Below are 10,067 nucleotides of genomic sequence, written 5' to 3' on the forward strand. Positions count from 1 at the left end.
TATTAGGATGACAAAGAAGAAGTGAAGAGTTTCCTTTTATGCATAATCTGTGAAGATGTCTGTCTAGACGAAAGCACTTTGAACTCTAAAAAGATCACTGGGGATGATGTTAGCTGTACACTGCCTGCACAAATGAAACATTAAGGAGCTACCCTCAAAGTTCAACCCAGTCTCAGTGGTAAGGAGGTTGCAGCCTTACCCATCGGGTCACTGCAATCTAAGACATTTATTTATTGATGAGTATGTGCTGTTTAATTAAGTCAGACGGTTGATTTGCAAGTCAAAAACCTCTACAACTTTCTACTCTAGCCAGATGGACACTTGGGAGGAGTAATGTGTATATGAATATCATCAAGAAGATGCTGATATCTCCTGTCAGAAACTTTTTGCTCTAAGGTACAGATCTGGATTGCAAGTTTTTCTAGGTTAAAGGTTTTCAAAAGGTTAGTGATGACAAAATCCCTTTTTTTCAACTTGTCAAAGAAAAAAAAAAGAAAAAGATTTTGGCTTTTATCTAACACACAAATTAACCAGCTGAGGTAAAAGAGACAGGTTTAATGCATTACAACTAAGAGGGACAAATAATACTATTAAATGTGTATTTCAGTAGAGCACTGTATCATTTACTTGATTGATACAATTTTAATAGAGAAATAAATCAACCATGGTTGTGTTTTGTTTTTTATAAACCTATTTTGTAATTCACAAAACTAGCATTTATTTCCAGTGAAAATAAGTTTTTGTATTCAGAAAGCAAAATTAGTCAAAGGTTTGGCTAAAAGGTGGACTTTTATAATTGCAGCATCTTCTAATGTACTAAAAGGTTTGTATTAGAAGTTTTTATTTTCAGGCTCAAGAATATCTTTTCTGCATGAAGTTTCAAAACTTCGTTCCTAACACTGTGGTCAAGCATATCCCAATAACGGCTTGGGAAGTATTGCAATTGCAAAGGGTTGGTTGGATGCAATACTTAGTAGTATACCGGTAATCCATTTAAAATGTTATGCGTTAATAATCTGCCTATAGAAGCTTTTAACTTCCTAACTGCATAGAGGTTGAGAATGAGTTTGACTGGGAGAGGGACAGGCAGGTGAGCATTTGGCGAAGGACCCAAGGCTTTACAGGAGCAGTTTACCATAGAACAGCAGAGGCAACATGGAAGTAGGATCCAGGGAGGCAGAAGTAAATCATTCATGTAACATGGAACTAGGAGGCACAAAGGTCACAGGAGGTAACTGCAGAGTAAATAGTTTTCTTTTTTAGTGACAATTAATGAGCAAGCCAGTTTAACACAAGCAGTAAGCTGACCATCTGGTGTCTGCCCCAGGAAACTTGCTCCTCTAAATTCTGCTCCTTGATTGTGATGAGCGCTAGCTGGAGGCTTCTCCAGCCGGTCACCCCTTATGGAGTAGGAAGGTAGAAGAAACACAAACACACATACCCACAATCTAGCGCACAATCTTGTGGATGCAACATGCTGTTGCTTTTGTAATAATTGTTTTTTTGAGCATGTTTTTAAAAAAAAACGTTTAAAAAAAAAATAAAATGGAATTGATGGAGGTAGAAGATCATCGCATTGTGGGTGATCAGTTTGAGTTCCTTCCCCATCCATTTCTGTCGTTGTGTCCTTGGGCAAGAGACTTCTCCCACCTTGCCTTCTGGTGGTGGTCAGTAGATACAAACCAGTAGCTTGCCATTATCAGTGTGTGGGTGAATAGAATTAACTGATTTTATTGTAAGGCATCTTTGAGCATCCAAAAAAAAGCACCGTATAAGTCTGATATAACTTCTGCTGGAAGGTGGGAGAATGAGACGCCTTGTGGGAGAGTGGTCACCTTTTTCTGAAGCACATTTGTTACTTTTGTGTTGCTTAAATCTATTAACAGGCTTAATACATTTTTACATTCGGATTTTGTTGTTACAGTTAGTACAATTACAATGATTTTTTACAAGTGAAATGATTTTATGCCCCCATTTTTTGGTGTCCCCGCAGTCCTGTGGTCCCCTGAGCCAGGCTCCTTCTGGTGAAGAGACACACTCTTTACATCAGAAAAGATGTCAGATGACTGGGCTTTGTCTCCTCCATCTAAGACCCTGCAATAGTGTTTCATCTGTGTGAGTACCGGCCTCAGAGTTTCCATAGTTCTCCAGTCTGAAGTTATTAGGTTTTGATGACTTTGTAAAGAAGCGAAACCGAGAATAGGTTCAAGGCAATATGATAAAAACAAAATACAAAAGGCTTTGAATAAGGCACCTCTCTTCATCTGAAATAAAAGTTAAGTCATATCAAATGACTAAGATGGAAGGCATATGGTTGAAGTCTTATGAGTAAAGTTTTTGTTGGAGAAGCTGTTCCTTTATGTATGTAATTCTGATGTTTTGGGATTTTTTAGTTTGTGAAGCCAAGTCGGACTATCTGAGCAAAGTTACATAAATACATTTCTTAGACAAAGTACATTGTTCTCTTAGGCTTGTTAATACTTCAGAAAGTAGGCTCTCTAAAATGCATGATTATGATTTCTAAATCCTTATCTGCTATTTCAAGGTACAGGATGTGTAATTAATGTGCTAACAAACAACATTCTGCTTGAGGGTAAGCACATTGTGTGGGTTCAGTGAATTCCTAAAGTTAGTTCTTAATTCTTCCTTCTAGGACCAGTAACTTTTAAGTAAGCTATAAAGCCATTATGAATTCATCAACACAGCCTTAACATAAGAAAAGACGACAATCCCAATTTCTTTTAAAAGGCATTTGTACATTAGACTGGGTTTATTAGGTAATTTATCTGTAAATCTGATTTATAGTGGTCTCCCTGTGCAAGAATTGTCAAATTGCAAATTAATTACTTAGAATTCATACAATGTAATTTTCTCTCCTTTTTTTGTTTAGATTCTGTCATTCACAGTTGAAGAGTACGAATGAAATCATAAAATCCACTTTTTCAATTGTAAGGACTGGATGTATTCATGCAGTCTAGTTCATTTGAGGACACCAGAAATATAAGGTCAGAAGTGACCAGCAGGAATAAATGCGCATCATTTCTCAAAAGTGGTAGTGACGTAATTCACTCTACAAAGCAACCTAGCAAAGCAGCATATGGCCTTCAAACGCCAGCGGTGACCTAAAAATAAAGGCAGAGAAAATATATTCCAGCTTCGGAACCAGTGAACAGCTTGGGAATAAAGTTGCGTTTATATGCAGCACTTGTTATGGTCAAGAAAGGCATGTTCACCAGGGGCCTTTGTGGTGGATGGAACAAAAATACGTACATGGATCTAAGCTCAGAATATTTATCCAGCCTGAATCAAATAAAAGCTGTTCCGGGCCTGCATTAATAAATGCACGGCCGTATTTATTTATTTATTTTTTGTCACTCCTAATTGCTGATTGGGTGAAGTCTTTAATTCTGAAATAATTTTGTTTGCCCTTTCAAATCATAGCAACAACAGAAACTACCCAGATGACCCTGATAAAAAAACTTTCATGACCAAGTTTTTATTTTCATTTATTACTCCAATTAACATCCATGGCAGCTTTAAGTTATTACCAGTAGTTTTGACACTTCATTTTCTTAGATTATAAAGATGCCATTTTTAATGGTGAACAAAACTTTATGCTCCAGAAAATTCTTGGACTCTCTTGTATGAACTGAATTTCTGAGATCTCCCAATCGTAACTCAATGATAGTGAGGTCAGAAACTTCAGTTTTATTTGCTGTAGGCTCTAACGGATCAAAATGACCTTGTGTTTTTGATCATTGTCATGATGAAAGATCACCTATCAGCTTCTGAGCTGATGAGTGTAAAATTACTTTCATCTTGCCATCAACTTTGACCAACTTCCTTTTACCCCATAGATCATACATATCTAACGATGCACAGCTGTGTTTCAAAGTAGGAATAATGTATTTTTCATAACAAGTCTTGTAGCTAATTAGGCAGAAATTAGTTATTCTGTTAATTGTAAGTGAGAACATTGAAGGCGCACAACACAGATTAAGAGAGAAGAAAAAGAACAAATGAAAATGTACCATACATGAGTACATTTTCCACCAGTGGCAAAGACTGAAGAAGAGGTATTTTTTTATCATCATTTGCATCATCTAGACAGAACAATTAAGTGAGTTAAATCTAGTAATACAGAATCAATGCCATACCATGCGATACTGGCAACAGTGTCCAACTGTTCAGTTGTTTTCAGCTCAAAACTTAGACTGCCGGTGTCAAAAGCTGAACTGGAGATTATACTTTTCTTCATAAAAATTAAATAACATTATTAATGAGTAAAAAATCCTGTGGAAGTTTAAAGAATTATTTATTTTTATCTATGAACTGAATATCTAAATATCTGCAATTTTCTATGAACTGTAAAAGTAAAGTCTGAAACTGGTAAAATTATGTTTGTGACCAGTTTTATGTAATGGGATCCCTGTGTCTGTTTTCATTTTATCTGGGAACCTACCTGTTTTCAATGATGAATTAAGCATAAATGTTGGTTACTTAGTAGCCAGTTACTTAGTAACCCTAACCAATGTGCAGATAGACTACAACCCTATAGTCTATCTATAGCAGATAGACTATTATCCATCCATCCAACCCGGTACCACGCGTCATTATAGTGCCTTCTTCCTTAAGGTTTATTCAAATATTATAAAGACAGGTAGCTTATCACTGCTTCTGTATTTTCTTTGGTGACATAGCCAGAGTGTCTATATAGACACTGTCTTGCTGTCAGCGACCTTATGTATGAGGCTCCTTTGAACATGAAGAACCACGCCTCCTCAGTTTTCAGTCTATATTCATGCAATTTAATTAATTTCCATCCAGTTCAATATCTGTCACCATGTCTGCCTTAAGCAGATTCCGCAAAAAACATTGTTGTGCTGTAAGATCCTCCGACTCAAGGTGTTATCATAAGTGAATAAGATTTACAGAATTTTTTACATCATTGGCCTCCAGACAGTGTCGGTGCACATAAATCTTAGTACTGTTCAGACAGTATATGTGGGACCCTTCTAAATTCAGGCCTTCTTGAGGGCCATTTCCCAACAGCACAGAAGAGTTAATCTAACTAGGAATAGAAACAAGAAAGAGTGCAGTGGATGCTGCAATGTATCAAAACAAATATTCAAGCGTGCCGTTGCACCAGCCAAAGCAAAGAGGCAGCTTATTCTTCAGAGATATGTTGCGGCCTTTGATTTGGATCCTTTTGGGAAAAAGATTCATACTTCAATAGGATAATGATCCCTAAAGCCCTTTAAGGTTTTTACAGAACTTGATACAGACCAGAAATAAAAAAAACTGTGCTGGCTGTCACAGACATTTCCTGCATTGCTTGAAGCAAACTGGAATTTGTAGAATGACAAAGCAAAGCAGTCTTGTTTTCTCTCATTAACAAGATACTATGAGTAGGTTCAAACTCATGGAGTATATGTATCAATGCGATAGGAAAAGAAATATGGTGCTGTAGGGTGATAGTTAGTCACAATAAACTATCTCAATGTACATAAATCAATCAATCTCAAAATTGCTCTTTCACAAAATAATAACTCAAACTATTACCGTATTTTTCGGACTATAAGCCACTACTTTTTTCCCCACGTTTTGAACCATGCGGCTTATAGCCCAGTGCAGCTTTTCTGTTGATCTTTCTGCAACAACTTCTTTAGCAGGAAGTGAATCAGTGAAAGTCAAAATTGGAAATCAAAGAAGAAAGTGCTGATTTTCATTTAGAACAACACCTGCTTCTAGCAGGCATCGTTGTGCCTGCTTCTAGCAGCTTCTAGCAGGCACATCAGAGAAATGTTTTCAAACCTATAACCCCTCATCGTGGAAACAACACAAAGAAGTTCATTTGATGCAGCTTTTAAGTTGAGGGCAATTGATCTGGCAGTACAGATCGATAGCCGCAGCACGTAAGCTCGGCGTGAACGAATCCATGGTTCGGCGTTGGAGATGGAGAGCTGCGTCCTTAATAGCAGATTTATTAATGGCGTCCTTGTGGAAATCTTGAGAGCTGCGGAGATACCAGCGACTTATAGCCCGGTGAATTTTTTAAAAAGTAGTTTTTCTACATTCAAAGCAACCAGAGTTATGTATAGTTTCTCATGAATGAGGTAGTTTTCATTTTACACAGTAAGATTCAATATACCTCCATGTTGCTGTTAAGATACTACAAATCTGAAACAAATTTATTTTCAAAGCAAACCAATATTCAAGTTTGTGATTTATAATATTTTATTTTATTCCAGTAAGGACATTCTAAGGTTTTGTCACTCTCATATTCAAAACGTTACATGAATGCATGAGATTCATAAAATTTCTTAGTTTTTTTTTTTTTTTGTGAAGCCAATTTTTTGTCTTTTTGTTTTTTACAGTAGGATGCACAGCTCAAAACCACACACTGAGACACAATAGAACTTACCAAAATTAATCCTCTGGCTGTCGAAATTATAATAAAGTCTCCAGCAGTGTTTGCTTTGTTGTTCTGTGGTGGTGAGCAGTTCAGTTCATTAGCTTTATCTCAGCAAAATTTGCCCACCGCTCAGCGGCACAGGAAAATCAAGCCTTGAATCCATTGGAGTTTGGCTTGGCAGAATCTGGCTGCTCATTAATTTGCTTTGTAATGAGTATTCCTGATGAACAGCATTATTACACTGGTGAAAGGATGGCTGCTTGTTACGTGGCAACAGAGAAATGTCAGATCCAGTCTTTTCCAAATGTCACTGGATGGAACGTTTAATCAAGCTGTCAAGGTTTTAAAAATACTTTTTTTCTTTCTCCTTGAAACATAGAAGCACTGGGAATATCTATTAGGTCCTTAATTGATTACAAACTCAGTCTGTGTCAGATCTCAGTCCTTCAACTTATTTTCTCTCTGTGCTCTTTTTCCATTTGGCTTTTTGTTGTGCAGTCAATGGGTCAGAACATGCATGGCTGTGGCTTGTTTTATAAAGGGTGAAGAGGAATAATAATAACGCTGTGCTATGACTTCACAAGGTCACACAAAATGAGGTAGCATGGGTTCAAATGTTTTAAAAAAAAAACCAAAATATGAAACTACCACATTCTCAAACAGTAAAAAAGGCAAAGATTCATATCTTAGATTTTACACTTTTGGCCTTCATGCAGTCAGCGAGTGTCCCTCTTTCTCGCAAAATAAGAGTAAGGTAAGTGGAAAATGAAAGGAAGAAAAGAGCAAAGGACATAGGAACATGGTAGAAGGGGGAACGAAAGAATGAAATTGTGAAAGCTTGACAAGAACATAACTAATTATTTATCATGCTTGTTCCAAGTTTCCAGTTCACAAAACAAAGAAATCTACTTGGATCCTATCTGAGACTTTTCTAGGAAGAATAGCCGAACATCTTTGTCTGTCCAACCTAAAACTGGCTGCAATAATTTATTAACCTGAACACTTCCCTCCCAAAAAAAGAAAACCCTTAAAACTAACTCAAAATGCATTTTTCATTATAGATTTTATAAAAGTTCCAGCAACATTTCTCTTGTTACCTTATGGTGACACTGGCCATCGTGTCAGGTCACCAACACTTCACGATTTGATAAAATAGAAAATATTTCATTAGGGTATTTAAGTTTCATAACACAATACTGAAAATATTACAACCTCAGTGTCTCTGTGTGTAAATGTTCTCAACCTTCAGAAGCAGACAGGAAGTTTAGGGTGTGAACGGAAATTGCATCTAAATAGTCTTAAATTCAGGATGACTATGTATTGACTTATCTATTTTTTATATTTATTTGAAATGGAAAATAACATTTTTGGTCACCCTATACAGACAATGTGAAGAGGTTGTGCTTATTTGACACTTTTGTTTAGAATATGGCTGCAAGAAGATTATACCAATAGGATAATCTTCGTGTTTGGGAATATAATTATTGTATATGGTGTCCTTAATGTGAAATAACATTGGTTTAATATATAATTTTCTCTACTGCCAAGGTGTATGCTACTAGTTTTTGAAGGAGAAACGGGCTCCATAAAAATAAAGTGCGGATACTCTGCAATAGACATCTGTTTATGAAGTATTCAGTGTTTTTCTTTACCAAGTTGAACAGTTGGGGAAAGGACTCTTCTGGATAAAGTGATCCCTCTGTTTTGATCGCCAAAACTCTTCTCTTAAATCCTCCTTATGTGGTTGTGGTTACCTTCTTTATAACTTTTTCAGTCTGCATTTCCATCCCTTTCTCATAGGCTATGAGCGGCTCATGTACACAAGAGCAATCTTTCTTGAATTCACTTCTTTTCTTCACAGTTGCCAAGCAACCGGTATTAATTTTTGCTCATCATTTAGCTTTGCTCAATTTTCCAACAATGTTTTTGTCATTTCAGAAATTGTGATTTTCACATTATCTCTTACATCTCTAACATATGAACAGGATGTCAATGCATCTATACGCTTATACCTGCAGGGTCGCTGGAGGGACAGGTGACTATAACAAATTGCTATTGGGCTAGAAGAGGGATACACCCTGGACAAGTCATCATTCCATCACAGAGGTAGTACATACCTGAGCAAGTTTAGAGTAACCTGGAGAACCTTGTGAGAACCATACATGCACAAGGCAAGCATGCAAACTCCATTCAGAAAGAAAGAAGTCAAAATGTTGACTAAAGCTCCATTGTGCAGCCCTTAACAGAATTTTATTGTTTATATATAATAATAAAGCCATGTAAAACTAAAGTCATAATGAATTGATTTTTATTGTAACTTTTATATCCATTTGTAGCATGATCTTTTGAGGCCAAATACGTAACAAATGCTAAGAAAAAGAAGCACAGACTAACAGTGATTATCTTAAAGAAAATATTACTGGTCTATTCAATCCGGTTTATGCAGGAGTAATCAACCAGTGTGTCAGAAGCATAAAGGTCAAACTGAAAAAAAGGCATATATTGTAAACCATTAGCAAACAAACTGACAAATATTCAGACCGAACAGTCTTGAAGACGTAAAATATCCGATTCAGTAATATGTTGTTGCAGCATAATGAATTGTGGTTTTTATTTTCAGCATGGGAAGTCTGACTGCTGCAATACTTGTTTATTTCCGCATGAGCTTGGAATTTGTCACAACATTTCCCATTCTTAATCTCACAGATCCCAGTGACTACACTTAAGTCTTCATCTCCACTACACATACTGTGCTGTCTTGTTGTTTGTATAGCAGTCACGGCCCTTCAAGCCTCAGTGTTTTGCATTCAGGCTAGAGGGTCCAGTTAAGCCTGGGAATTTGAATAAATCATAAGAAAATACAATGAATTGTGAATCTCTCTGTGACTTATAACATTCTATTGCTATATAAACAGGCTGGATTTTGTAAATTTTATTGTTAGAATGCTAGACTTTCTCCACACTCTGTGTTATTGTATGTATAATTCTTTATATTTCTATATATGAAAGTATTCATGTGTGGATGATTTTGATTTAAATCTCTCACTGGGAATACATTTACAAAGCGATAGTGCCAAAAGTGTCTTGACTGGAAGGACTTCCTTTTATCACTATAACTTTGAACGATGTGTCATTTTGCATTCTAGTAAATTATATACTTCTAGATCTGCTTAATCATTATTTGACTCATTCCAGTTTCTTTCCATGCTTATGTTATTCAGACATTTTATCTTGATTTTATTTGACATTTCAGTCATGTCCCTATGCTCTCAGCACCTCTCATGCTTCTTTTGTTCCTCTATAACCAAGATTCTTGATTTAGTGTATGTACATTTGTAAAATCTCTTTTCATTAAACTGCACTACTTACTTTTCACATGACTCTGCCCTTCTGCCTGAACTGAGCTTTAACTGATGACATAAAAGAATATGTTGGACCTCACTGGTGATCACCTTGGTTGGAGGCTATGCCCACCAAAAGGCAAAAAGATTACAGTCTGAAACTCACTGAGCAACCAACTGCACAAACATTTCTAGAATCTCCCAAAAGAAAAGAGAGACAAACAGATTGTTATAATTCATGAAGGTATCTAGAATATAATGTCTTTTGGCAAAACTTTTGTTTTGTGATTATTTTGAGGATAAAGCCTGTT

General features: G+C 36.3%; 1 long non-coding RNA gene across 1 annotated transcript in view; it reads left to right on the forward strand.

Moving 5' to 3' along the window:
* The window catches only part of LOC122823070, a 31,149-nt gene extending 21,361 nt beyond the window's left edge, over positions 1-9,788 (forward strand). The window contains exons 3-4 of the long non-coding RNA XR_006369276.1: positions 1,994-2,115; positions 8,434-9,788. This is a non-coding gene — a long non-coding RNA (uncharacterized LOC122823070). The remainder of the gene's footprint in view (positions 1-1,993; positions 2,116-8,433) is intronic.
* Positions 9,789-10,067: the final 279 nt, after the last annotated feature.

This window comes from Gambusia affinis, linkage group LG20, assembly GCF_019740435.1.
Source record: "Gambusia affinis linkage group LG20, SWU_Gaff_1.0, whole genome shotgun sequence".
In the NCBI taxonomy this organism is placed as follows: Eukaryota; Metazoa; Chordata; class Actinopteri; order Cyprinodontiformes; family Poeciliidae; genus Gambusia; species Gambusia affinis.